The sequence below is a fragment of the Fundulus heteroclitus genome, unplaced genomic scaffold, assembly GCF_011125445.2.
Source record: "Fundulus heteroclitus isolate FHET01 unplaced genomic scaffold, MU-UCD_Fhet_4.1 scaffold_239, whole genome shotgun sequence".
NCBI classification, from domain to species: domain Eukaryota; kingdom Metazoa; phylum Chordata; class Actinopteri; order Cyprinodontiformes; family Fundulidae; genus Fundulus; species Fundulus heteroclitus.
In genome coordinates this window covers 88,563-102,089 of record NW_023396650.1, presented here as the reverse complement: position 1 = coordinate 102,089, position 13,527 = coordinate 88,563, and the positions used below count along the sequence as shown (strand labels likewise).

At 37.5% G+C, this 13,527-nt stretch overlaps 2 long non-coding RNA genes across 3 annotated transcripts; both read left to right on the top strand.

The window, feature by feature from the left end:
* Positions 1-8,548: 8,548 nt before the first annotated feature.
* LOC118559143 lies at positions 8,549-10,461 on the top strand. Of its 2 annotated transcripts, none has more exons than XR_004928687.1 (3): positions 8,549-8,833; positions 8,930-9,013; positions 10,121-10,263. It is a non-coding gene; the product is annotated as an uncharacterized LOC118559143 (long non-coding RNA). The 2 variants fall into 2 exon arrangements; XR_004928686.1 differs by lacking the exon at positions 10,121-10,263 and adding an exon at positions 10,409-10,461 and having other exon boundaries at positions 8,551-8,833.
* A 139-nt stretch (positions 10,462-10,600) lies between these two features.
* LOC118559148 lies at positions 10,601-13,245 on the top strand. Its single transcript, XR_004928691.1, has 3 exons — positions 10,601-10,687; positions 12,798-12,893; positions 13,011-13,245. It is a non-coding gene; the product is annotated as an uncharacterized LOC118559148 (long non-coding RNA).
* Positions 13,246-13,527: the final 282 nt, after the last annotated feature.

Genomic DNA, 13,527 nt, shown 5'->3' with positions numbered 1-13,527 from the left:
TACACGTCTATCTAGCAAACAGTGCACTGTCGAGTGTAACTGTCAAGTGGGGACATGTGTTTTCAGTTATTTAATTGTAAAATAAATATCATACAAAATTTTCTTGTAAGATCTTTTCAACACTATATTACCTCCAAATTTATTTTTTTTACTTTTTAGAGAAATTGCACAGAGGTGACTTAGATTCTTAAACGACACTCTACTTATCCAAGAGGGGGCCTCTGTTGTAGATGCAGTGGATCTGTCTGTGCACCAGTTCTTCTATTGAATATTACCTTTCTCTGTGATCCAAGCATGTTATAAAAAAACCCACTATCACTAACTTCAAATAATAAAGCTTAAACTGTATTCAGAATAATTTGCATTGATATCAAGGGCTGCCGTATTACCAACAAATAATGTCTTTCAAATATATACACAATTTATAAAACCAGTGTGCTTATTTTAATTTTAAGCAAGGACTATAATACTTTCTTAAGTATTTGGACAGTATTTTAGGGTACTAATTTTAAAAGTAATTCATGATGTCATCAGTCGAAAATAGTTATCTTTTTGTCTATAAATATAATGTATCATTCAAACTATCGCATGGAGGAAAAAGGTGAAACAATAACTTTTGTTTTAAATATCTCAATAAAGCACTCGTGTTATAACACAAGTTGTCAATAGATGTCTGTAATAACTTCAAAGGCTCAGCTGTAGTATATTCTGTTACTAGTTTTATTAAGGTTAACATAAAGTGCCACCAAATAAAGATATGAGGCATTAATGTACTGTCAAGCTGTCTTTAAAATGTCCTTTTAGAGCCTAGAGTTTAGACAGTCCTCCTCTTGTATTGCAGTAAATGACAGGATTCCACTGTTGCTGGCACATAATGATATAAGTCCCCCTTTTAAATGTCTCAGCGCATTCACTTCAAAAATCCATCCACTAAATATTTATAATTATTAGCACACCCGTTTTTTGGCAGTAAAATATAACGTCCCAGCTTTCATTTGCCATTTGTATGTGTGGAATGATGATGTAAACATTTTGAATAGATCCTCTTTACTATTTTTAAACCACAATTGCCATAACCTTTTTGAGGGTATTTGGACATGTTTAAGGTACTGATTTTAAAGTGATTTATTGATATATAATTTTCAGAAATAGTTAAGTAGTTAATCCTTTCAGTAAGAAGTTTATTTGTTCATTCAAACTATGCATGAATGAAAAAAGTGAAACCATAACATAAGAAATGTCATTCAATAAAGCACACTCTTCACACACACTTGATAATATGTCTATAATAAATGTATAGGCTCAAGTGTAGTATATTCTGTTACTAGTATTAAGGTTCAAATAAAGTGCTACCACCAAATAAATATATGAGGCATTAAGTACTGTCAAGCTGTCATTAAAATTTCATTTAGGCCTACAGAATAGACAGTCTCTCTGTATGGTATTAATGACAGGAGTCCACTGTTGGCTGGCACATAATGATATAAGTCCCTTTTAAATGGTCTACACAGCGACAGTCACATGCAAAAAATCCAGCCAATAATACTTATATTATTACACAAAAAACCGTTTTTGGCAGTAAAATGTAAAGTCCCAGCTTTCATTGGCCATTTGTATGTGTGGAATGGTGATGTAACCATTTTGAATCGATCCGCTTTAACTATTTTTAACCACATAGCCATAAATACTTTTTTGAGGGTATTTGGACACGTTTAAGGTACTGATTTTAAAGTAATTTATTGATATTAATTTCAGGAAATAGTTAGTAGGTATCCTTTCAGTAAGAAGTTTATTTGCCATTCAAACTATAGCATGAATGAAAAAGTGAAGACAATACATAAGAAATTTCATTCAATAAAGCACTCCTCTTCACACACAACGTCATAATATATGTCTATAAAAACATTTATAGCCAGGGTAGTATATTCTGTTTTTACTAGTATTAAGGTTCAAATAAAGTGCTACACCAAATAAATATATGAGGCATTAATGTGCTGTCAAAGCTGTCATTAAATTTTCCTTTAGGCCTAGAGTTTAGACAGTCCTCCTCTTGTATGGCTTTAAATGACAGGAGTCCACTGTTGGTTGGCACATAATGATATAAGTCCCCTTTTAAATGGTCTACAGCGACAGTCGCATGTCAAACTCCAGCCAATAATACTTATAATTGATTAACAAACCCACGTTTTTTGCAGTAAAATATAAAGTCCCAGCTTTCATTTGCCATTTGTATGTGGGAATGGTGATGTAAACATTTTGAATAGATCCTCTTTACTATTTTTAACCACATTGCCATAACACTTTTCTTGAGGGTATTTGGGCATGTTTAAGGTACTGATTTTAAAGTGATTTTTTATTAGTAATTTCAGGAAATAGTTAAGTAGGTATCCTTTCAGTAAGAAGTTTATTTGCCATTCAAACTATAGCATGAATGAAAAAGTGAAGACAATAACATAAGAAATTTCATTCATAAATCACTCTCTCACACACACTTGATAATATATGTCTATAATAATGTATAGGCTCAAGTGTAGTATATTCTGTTACTAGTATTAAGGTTCAATAAAGTGCTAACCCCCAATAAATATATAGGCATTAATGTGCTTCAAGCTGTCATTAAAATTTCCTTTAGCCTAGAGTTTTAGACAGTCTCCTCTTGTATAGCATTAAATAACGAGTCCACTGTTGGTTGGCACCTAATGATATAAGTCCCCTTTTAAATGGTCTACAGCGACAGTCACATGCCAAATCCAGCCAATAATACTTTAGTTTTACTGCCAAAAAAAGGGTTTGCATAATAATTATAAGTCCCAGCTTTCAAGTTGCCATTTGTGATGTGTGGATGGTGATGTAAACATTTTGAATAGATCCTCTTTACTATTTTTAACCACATTGCCATAACACTTTCTTTGAGGGTATTTGGCATGTTTAAGGTACTGATTTATAAAGTGATTTATTTATATAGTAATTTCAGGAAAGAGTTGAGTAGGTATCCTTTCAGTAAGAAGTTTTATTTGCCATTCAAACTATAGCATGAATGAAAAAAGTGAAGACAAAATAACATAAGAAATTTCATTCAATAAAGCACTCTCTTCACACCACAGCTGTAGTATATTTCTATTACTAGTATTAAGGTTCAAATAAAGTGCTACCCAAATAAATATATGAGGCATTACTGTACTGTCAAGCTGTCATTAAAATTTCCTTTAGGCCTACAGAATAGACAGTCTCCTCTTGTATGGCATTAAATGACAGGAGTCCACTGTTGGCTGGCACATAATGATATAAGTCCCCATTTAAATGGGTCTACAGCGATAGTCACATGCCCACAATCCAGCCAAAATCTCTAATTCATATAACTATTCTATATGACCTGTTATTTTTACAGCGAAAAAACATAACCCGAGCCAAAAAGTAGTTTTGATACTAAATAAATATTTTGAATAAAATGGTCAGCCACACGATTCATTGTATAGTATTTTATTAATATAAAAAAATCAGTTTTACAATGTATTTTTCATCAATCTGCAAGTACAGAAATATTGTTCACCGGTACATAATGAAACATGTTTTCTCTTAAGGAAGAATTTAAATCAAATTTGAAAATATTGAGCTACCAGGAAGAGCATAAAATGAACATTATTGGGATTGATTTCCAAAGCCTGAAACAAGATTGCCTCCTTTTTTAAATTTTTGTCAAAAAGTTCAATAGTGAATCTTTCTGTGGGTGGAGATAATTATATCAGCTGCTCCACCCCTAGCAAGAGTAGCAGTCAAGCAGTGAATGACAGCACTTCTCATATCTATAGGGCTTGGGTTCGCATTGCATTGTGGCACGTGGCGGCCATGTTGATGGCTACGCGAACGTTAACATAACTCTGACAACGTTAAACGAAGAGACGTAGAAAGTAGAGTTGAGAAAGAATAGATTAAAAAAAAGATGTTTAAATCCTGAAAAGGATCTGGAATTTACCGGGACACATTAAATAGAGAAGCCAGGGACTGGAATTTTGACCTTGTTTGTGGTGTGAGCGCCTATACTTCAGAACAGTTCCGCAAGCTACAAGTACCTTGGAGTCTCATGGTGCAGTTCACGAATGGATGGTTCAGGAGCTGCAGATCATAAAGCCAGCAAACAGTGGGAACACAGTTAACTCGTACAAAAGTAAGCTGTGCTCTGACAGGCTCTGGCACCTGCTAGTTTTAGTAACTGCTAACCCTTAGTGCTAACAACCACTCACGCATGTAATGTACTTTTAACTAGCTGCTATGTGTTTCAAAGGTGTAGTTAGTAACGTTAACTGCCAACCCTCCCTAAACCCTCCGGGTTTCTCATATATTTGAGCCCTTTTCCCGCTTGCCGTTTTAGTATTATGTGCATGTATGTGGTGTCGCGGTTGAAGGGAAAGAAACAATGTAGGCTATAAATAAACCGTGCATCTTTAACTTACCAGAATGAAAATGCAGGGAACACACTCTCATTGACATTGGGGATACTGTGGAAAGTTATGTTCAGGTCGTCTTAAAGCCACGATCCAAGCGAGCTGACGACTCCGTGGTTGCGCCTCCAGGCAGGAAAGCGGTGGAAAGTTAACCCAATTTTCTATGTTTTTTCCCATGGCGATCATGTGTTGCGCTGTTTACACCCCACAATACAGCAAAGGAGTACAGTACGCGGTAGTCATAGCCAGGCAGTCTGAGTAGCGTAAAGGAGGCAATCTACATGGCGGCCACGCAAAGTAATGCTATTTTTAGAAGGTGACATCACGAGACGTCATATCACGTGGTAAGCGGTAGGGCAAGCTTGATGTGTCCTCTGCTGTTTCCGCTGTAAAAGAGCTGTTGCGTTACCCTTGGTTTTACTCGGATAAAACGACTGCTTTTTCCAAAGTCTAAGACCATGGTTTTTTAACATGTTGCTATGGAACGTGCAACAGCGACTCGAGGTACGCTGATCGGCCCGCATATGAAGGATGTTTTCTCCATTAATTTCCCGAAATTCAAGACTGCAAGGAGAAATGTGTGCGATGGGTACACCGGTGCGGTCGGCCCTACACAACAGTTCAACCCGGAAAAAGTTACCAAATTGACGTACATATGTAGCAAGCATTTTGTTGGAGGAAGGGCCCAACCGAAGAACATCCTGACCCAATTCCAGCAACATCAAGTAGTGAACAGTAGAGTTTTTTGGTGTTTTATTGAAGGTTAAATCTTATCATACGTCGAACAGCTCACGACGAAATGAGCCATCCTTTGTTACACTTTGTCATGTCTGCGTGTCTATCCTGCCTCGCGATATTGGTTTAGGTCCCTAAATTGACCATGATTGTTTGTTTTGTCCATCATTTCAGCTGGAAGAGGTACAGCTGGAATTTCTTAAGGGAAAGATTCTGAGATGTAAACAGTTGTTTTGTAGCTACCTATTGGCAACACATACCGATTCCTGGACGGTGATTACAAACAGAAAAAAAACGGCAGACGCCACCATGAACGCATAGCAGGAAAAAAACAACAACGACTTACCGTTCGATCAACTCGGCCCGTTTTCCAGTCTTTTACGGCCCTCGACACTCAAGCAAAAGTTTGAGCTGAAGGTTGGTGTGTTCTTCGACAGTTCAGACCAGTAAACCGTGCGCCTGGGACATCGTCTTACGAAGTTAACGGCTGCAAAGTCGGTCCATATCGCTGTTTCTGTTGCGCGTGTAATGGCTGGTGGCTACGGGCGCTCTCTACCTGTTTGTCCTACCAAAGCGGGCAAGGGGCGTTGCTCTTGAGATGGTGAGGTCACGTGCACGGTACGCCATTACGTCATGACGCCTACGCCCTATTACAAAGAAATGCTAAAAGATTATGTGGGAGGAATGGGTGTTTAACCTTACCCAGTTTGAACCTGAATCTACAGCTTGATCTCCAGAATGAAGCGGGGACTCTTCAGGTGGTCCAAAATAGAGCAAGCCCACAGCATCATAAAAGTACTCTTTGGCTTCCTAGCCACCACAGCAAGCTTCATTGTAGATGTCTAGAAAATAGGCAATTTTAATTAAACTTGTTTTCATGGCAGGCAATGCTCAAAGTGTGCTAGATGTGTTGTTGAAGTCATGACCATATTATTATATTATCCTATCCTAATATCCTTTAAGGAGTAGCTGCCATACTTTGATTTATGCCTTTATCAAGGCCTGTTGCTTGGTGCTCCAAAGTTTTTGGATGGCAAGTTATCAAATAGCTGTGCTACAGAATAAAATATGTCTTCATCTTATAAATGGAGATATTTATATGCCAGAAAAGGTTCATGGCAGTTTTTGGGTAACACCCCACTGAGCATGGTGGCAGCCGCGACCATCAAGTTGCCTCTGTGTTCTTACAGACACTTTTAACAGCCAACAGTACCCCTAACCTGCTTCATTGTCACTATGCTGGCTCCTAAACACAACACCAAATTGCAAACAGGTTCTCAAGCAACTTTCAGAAATGATAAACTTCTGTTGAGCTAATGAGCAAAGATTTGCCACATTTTCAAGGTCCTCTACAAAATAAGAATATAAGTTTAGATTTGCTTGTCAGTACCTGCGATATAGACCAAAACTGTTTAAAACTCCAAACAAAAGGTTTGGAAGAGGCTTAAGACTTGAGCTTTCAATGCATAGAGTCTAAAATCAAGTCAGTTTCTAAGCAATTCACACTCTGGTACAGGTGACCACAACCTCCGTCACAGTACTCCAGCTGAACAATAGCAACCTTTAGGTAGGGTACTTTAATCGGCATGTTAATGTTGATGTGCCGAAGGACCATTCCTGAATTAAAAGACAACTCTTTACGTCCAAACACAGGGGAAATGTGCTGGGTGTTTTCATTCCAATCCATACATCCATCCCAAAGAAGAAACATTTACAAGACTAAAGCTTTAGAAACCAATCCAGACAAGCAGATTCACTAACAGTTTGGTAATAATGGGTTTGGAATTTCTGTTTTTCTAGGGTTTTTTTTAGGATTTGAAATTTTAGAGATATTCGATTAAAAAATTTAAATGTTATGTACTACAATATATTAGATATTAACTTATAACTCCTCATAATTGGAGCCCTCTGTTTCAGGTTCCCAGTCATGGTCATCCACATCACATTTCTAAAAACCAATCCTTGTCCAGGCAAGTTGTCAGGATTGTGGGTATATATTCAGGGCAGAAGACGAATTTCTTCTTTTGAGGCTTGTGAAACAGTTGCGACAAAAGTCACAATTGAGAGTTTTTTTCTCCTTTTGCAGCCATTTTAATCTTATTATGTATACATCTTGCCTTCCAATAGGTAGGCAAATTTACCTAGGTTACTTTTGAAACTTTTTATCTACATCTGTCAAACCACAACAAGGTAAGGTTCACATTTTAACTAACTTCTAATGAATGTTTTTATCATATGTACATCGCTTTGTTATCTTTTACAAACTCTCCCTAGTTAACCACTTGCCATGTGATTGTTCCTAAATATTTCAGAGAAAAATGAGACATAAAGGGTTTGTCCAGAAACAGAAGCTTTGCATTTCACTTCTTCTGGGAGGGATAAAGACACATTTTACAAAAGATTCATCAACAGGAGAAAGGTATGTTTGTTAAATTAGTATATCAGACTCTCTGGAGTTTTCTGTGTTATACAGGTATAACATTTCAATTCAGCCCTTGTACACCAGCTTAGTATTACAGTATGTGATATATTGCCATGTAAGGTTTTGCCCAAAATGTTCTAAAGACATAGTTTGTCATGGTAGTACAGGTCTGTATATATGTAGAAAGATAAAATCCTCTGACATTTTGGATAACACTGTGGAAAAATGTAAGTTAATGCTTTATAGGATTTCCAGTATTTGTGTACCTTCATTTGTGAGTAAAATTACAAGGATTAGGTCCTCTGGATGGGTTCTTCTTTGTTGAAACTTTGTTGAAATCAAAGCCACTGCTTACAAGGCTGGGTTTATCAATAACCCCACAGACGTAAGAAGTGTCTTGGAAAAGAGATAAAACATTTCAATAAGACAAATGCATCCAGAGGACCTATTTAATATTAGTTTTCACCTGAATTTTTTAGGAGTGTCAGGAAACATAATTTTGCAATTTGTTAATTATATACATTAGACCATAAACGTTTTTTTCCATCCAGGGGTTTTTATCTTTAGTTTGTAAATTTTTGTTTTACAGAAACTTACAATGGTATACTTCCATTGTGCCAATACTTATTTTCTGTTTCGAGCTGAAAGCATGCTGGAATGGGAAGGGGGAGGGGTGAGGTGCAAACATGTTTGCAGGCCTGTTGTTCTGATGCAAATGTGATTAATGGCTGTGCTGCTACAGAACTGTGACCACCCCCTTCAACACAGAGATGTGGTATCAATGTTCTAAGTAGAAACCTGTAATGAACTAAAATATTTAAAATGCTAGATTTTAAAAATGTCTTTAAACACAGCATGTCAGGAATCCTGAATCAAGAAAACTTTGTTGTCACAATGTGTTACCATGGTGAAATTACTGTAAATAAAAAATAAACACATTTTAAAGTAACATCACATAATATATAGCAGACTTGATATTTACAGGGTATTTTTTCACAGAAAATACAACTGATAATTACACAAAGCAGTCAGGGGCCTAAATGGTATTTGGTAAATAGTATGTACTTTGATTTCTACCAATGTTTTTACAGGACCAACTCCATTCATCGCATAGCAGTCCACAACTACCAGAAAAGATCTCACAGACATCTCACAGAGTGTTATCTGTGTTTACCCAGAAATGACTGACACTCACCTGAGTCACATTCCAGAGGAATTATGCATTGGTGAAATGGTAAGGATGCATTCATGCATGGTTTTATATAAAATGTTTTGCTGTGCTTTTCTTGTTTGCTGCAATACTATGGATAATGTGTGTTTTTCATTCCAGATCCAGTCAGAGCAGAAAAATGTTCCAGGAGAACAAACAGAACAACACCATGAAGTAAAAAACCAAGGACAAGATACACATACAGTAAGTTTTTTCAAGTCACAAGTAGTGGTGTGTACAATTACGTCTATTTACTGTATGACAATACTTATCATTGGCAGAGATTTGACTGTAATGTATAAATTGCTCATGTTTATTGAATATGACTCTTAGGGACCAAAGTTCACTCATATTTTGTGCTTTCTAAATTTAAATATGTAGTTGCAGTTTTTCCACATTGTGAACCAAACTATGTGAGAATTTTATCTTTATGTGTTTATAGATAGGAATTTGTGTCTGTATAAATGATTTTTGTATAATCTTGTATAAAATCTGGGCTGCACAGTGGTGCTGAGATTAGCACTGTTGCCTTGCAGCAAGAAGGTTCTGGGTTCAAATCCAACCCTGGGTCTTTCTGCATGGAGTTTGCATGTGCATGCGTGGGTTCCTTCCGGGTACTCTGGCTTCCTCCCACAGTCCAAAAACATGACAGTTAGGTTAATTGGCTCCTCTAAATTCTCCTTAGGTGTGAGTGTGTGCGAGAATGGTTGGTCCTGTTTGTCTTTGTGTTGCCCTGCGACAGACTGGCAGACTAGTCAAGCCTAGGAACCTAGGTTCCTAGGCTAGACTAGCCACAAAGTATTCAGGCTCCTTTTCCTATCTTCTTCCTTACTGACTGCACTATTTGAGCAGAATGTATCATGGTAACCACTGATGCACTTCTGTTTTGGCTAAAGTGTACCTACTCAATAAGGGCATTTGGATAGACACACAGCAGAATTTTAACTCATATCTGTAATTAGAGAACACAAAAATTGTAAATTGTGTGAAAAAAATTGGAACTTATCAAATTGTTTGTAGCTTGTCAAATTACTTTTTAAATACAAATCTTTATGGATGCATAAAAATAAAATTATCAGATACTTTGGATTACCATGTGGAAAAATATATTTATAACTACACATTCTGATTTAAATGCATACAGTATATATATATATATAATATAAATTATTAGGACCTATTTGCCACCTATTAATAACACTTATTTAACAGTAAGTCAGTGATACATGGAGAGAAATGTGAGAGATATTGCAAGAACCTGTTAAATACCAGCCTCCCTAATATTTATGAATTCTTCCAATGTTTTCACAGGACATACTCTGTTCATCACATACCAGTACACAAACAACAGATGAGATGGATAACTTAGAGAGTATACTCAGTATTCACCAAGAAATGACTGGCACTAACCTGAGGGATGAGTATTTATAAACATGTTGCAGCTCAAGAGGAGTATTGCGACTCAGATGTAGATGTCCAGTCTGTGCAGAGTACTACCACATGTCAAGAAGGCAAGATCTTAGGTTGCATGCAGTGTATAACACTAACAATGTAAATTACTTTATTCAACTATAAAAATTGCTGTCTGTGTTATTTCAGCGCGACCAAATTCTGAAGAAAATGCATCCAATTCAACAAAAAAATTGTTGGCTAGAAATCATCACTGCCATCAGTTAACATGAGTATGAATGATATCACTCAAAAAATTTCATTGCATGTAGTGAGGAATGTTAGAAAATAAATCACTTTCAACCACAATATTTTTCCCCTCTGTTTTTTAAGGACACTTGGAGGAAGCACATTCTGAAGAAAACGCATCTACTTTAACAAAGAAAATTTGTGGCACAAAGAAACCCTCATTGCCATCAGTTCAAAACGGTATGTTATATGTCTAATATTTTCCACTGCATGTAATAATATATTCAAAAAAATTGTCAAGAGTTGATACTTTCATGATCCTTTATCAATAATCTTATTATATAGAAATTTCCAAACTTTTTTACATTAATGTTGCATAACTCCCTCAACCATGCCTCCCTCCGTTCCACCCTCTGCACGCTCACCCAGTACGTGACGTGTACAACAAGGGACAATAAAACCCTGGACCTTTTTTATACCAATGTTAAAAACACCTACACCTCCGCCCCCCTCTCCCCACTGGGACGCTCAGATCACAACCTCGTCTACCTGATGAGTTGAACACATTCTTCACCCGGTTTGACTCCCCCCACACTGGCCCCCTTCCTGCCATCAACTCCCCACACGTCTCCAACCACCAGCCCTCCAGAGATCTACCACCCCCCCACCGCCATTCTTATCAACGACCGACCCATCCACACCTTCGGCCCTGCCTGCCTCCCCCCTCACAATCGCGCCAATGCAGGTGAGTTGTCAGCTGACGAGGCTGAAACAGAGGAAAGCCTCTGGACCGGACGGCATCCCACCCCCCAGGCTGCTGAAGACCGGTCGGTAATCAGGGACTTTGTGGACTGGTGGGAGAAGAACCATCTGTGTCTAAACACCAGCAAAACCAAGGAGATGGTAATCAACTTCAGGAGAAGACCCCCACCTCACTCACCTGTGAACATTCAGGGGCAGGACATAGAAACTGTGGAGAGTTTCAAATACCTGGGTGTTCACGTCAACAATAAACTGGGCTGGACTCATAACAACGACGCTCTATACAAGAAGGGCCAGAGCCGCCTCTACCTCCTGAGGAGCCTGAGGTCCTTAGGTGTGAGCAGGCCCCTGCTAAAAACTTTCTATGACTCTGTGGTGGCCTCAGCTCTTCTCTACACTGTCGTCTGCTGGGCTCCTGGCAGCACAGAGCGGGACAGAATGAGGCTGAATAAGCTGGTGAGGAAGGCCACTTCTGTCCTGGGCTGCGCTCTGGACTCTGTGGAGGAAGTGGCTGAGAGGAGGGTGTTGTCCAACCTCACGTCCATCATGGACAACACCTTCCACCCCCTGCACCAGACTGTAGAGGAGCTGAGCAGCTCCTTTAGTGACAAAAATAATTATCCATTGTGAGATCAATAAAGCTTATCTTATCTTATCTTATCTTAACTGTTGGGTGATATAGGACCCCTTCTGCTTCTTTCACAGGCATTTTATACAATTTGGATTTTTATTTTATTCCAAATGGACTGTTTCTGCTGCATCATAACAAAAGAAAACCTATCCAGTTTTGTTTGGTGAGGATTAAAATTTGGCACCTTTCCCTGCTGTTGATGTACTTGAAGCACTCAAATTTTTGGAAAATAGAAAATCTAAGGGATGTCATTTAATAGAGTCTTTGTATTTAATGTCAGCTGACTTGGTAGCCGAGCCCCTAGAAATAATTTTTAGTGTGGATAAACAGGAAGTTTTTACTGTAATTTGTATGTCTGTGTTGGACTATGGAGATCTTTTGTAGATCTCAATGTCTTAGGATGCTAGAGTCCCTTTATCTCTCTTCTCTAAGGTTCAACACAAACTGAAAAAATGACAATACCCCTTTGTGATTTATATTCAGCGTGAAGATGGCCTGATTTGTCTGGTGGTAGTAATTCCCACTGGATAACATTCATTTACAAAGCATTTCTTGTACTTCTGCCATCCTATATCTGTACTCCAATTGCACTGAGAAATTCCGACTAGTATAATTTTCATTCACAGTTTGCTGCTTTTTTCTGTCCCTTGCCCAGACTGAGTTGGGCAAGAAGACTCTTGATCATTCAGCACACTCCTAATAGAACTTCCTTCATTAAAATTAACTGAACCTTTCTTAGTTCAAAGCAACAAGGTTTTGAGGCTAATTTAAATAAAATGTACCTGTTTTTATAGTTTGTTGTTTTCTTTCAACAATATAACTTTTTCTGTATATAATTATTGATGCCTCTTGGCCAGGACTATTGGAAAAATGTTGTCTCAATGGAACCATATCCTGGTTAAATAAAAATCAAACCACTTCAGTCAATTATAAATATTGCCATATTTGTTATTCCAGTACACTCAGAGGAAGAACCTCCTGAAGAAGGGGCAGCCATTTCTAAAAACAAAATGGGTGGCATTAATAAATCCTCATTGCAATCAATTAAAAAAGGTATGTTAAATCATTGACTAAAGAAAAATGTACATATGTAATCTCGTTACATTTGTTGACATAATATGTCACTTTCATTTATCCATACCTTTAGTAACTTTAATGATTTGTTTACAGGAAAATCCAGAAGGCCCTGGTCAAAGACTGAGGGAGACATTGTTGAAAGCCATTTCAAAGACTTCCTGAAAGAAATGAAGATGCCTGGAAAAGTGCACTGTCAGAGATGCATAGATGAAAATCAGATTCTAAGGGATAATGACAGAGACTGGAAAGCTGTAAAATACTGTATGTACAACAAGATAACAGCAAAGAGAAACAGGCTCCAAAAGTACTGAGAATTATACTGGACATTTTGAGCATCGATGCTAGGAACCCAAAAAACCTACATGTATACCAAAGTACACAAATACAATTAAAAAAAATATTGACATCAAGTCCTTGTGAAAACTTGTCATTTTAGTACTGTAGGACTAAACATGTTTAAAGCTGTAAAGACAGATGCCAAATACTTGTAATAATAAAAAGTAACAAAGTATCTTACTTAATCCTCATTTACTAAAACTCAGCCTTTATATTGTGTAAAAAATGCCTTTTCGCAAATAAAGTATAGTGTTTTATAGGGGTAGGTTAGCTT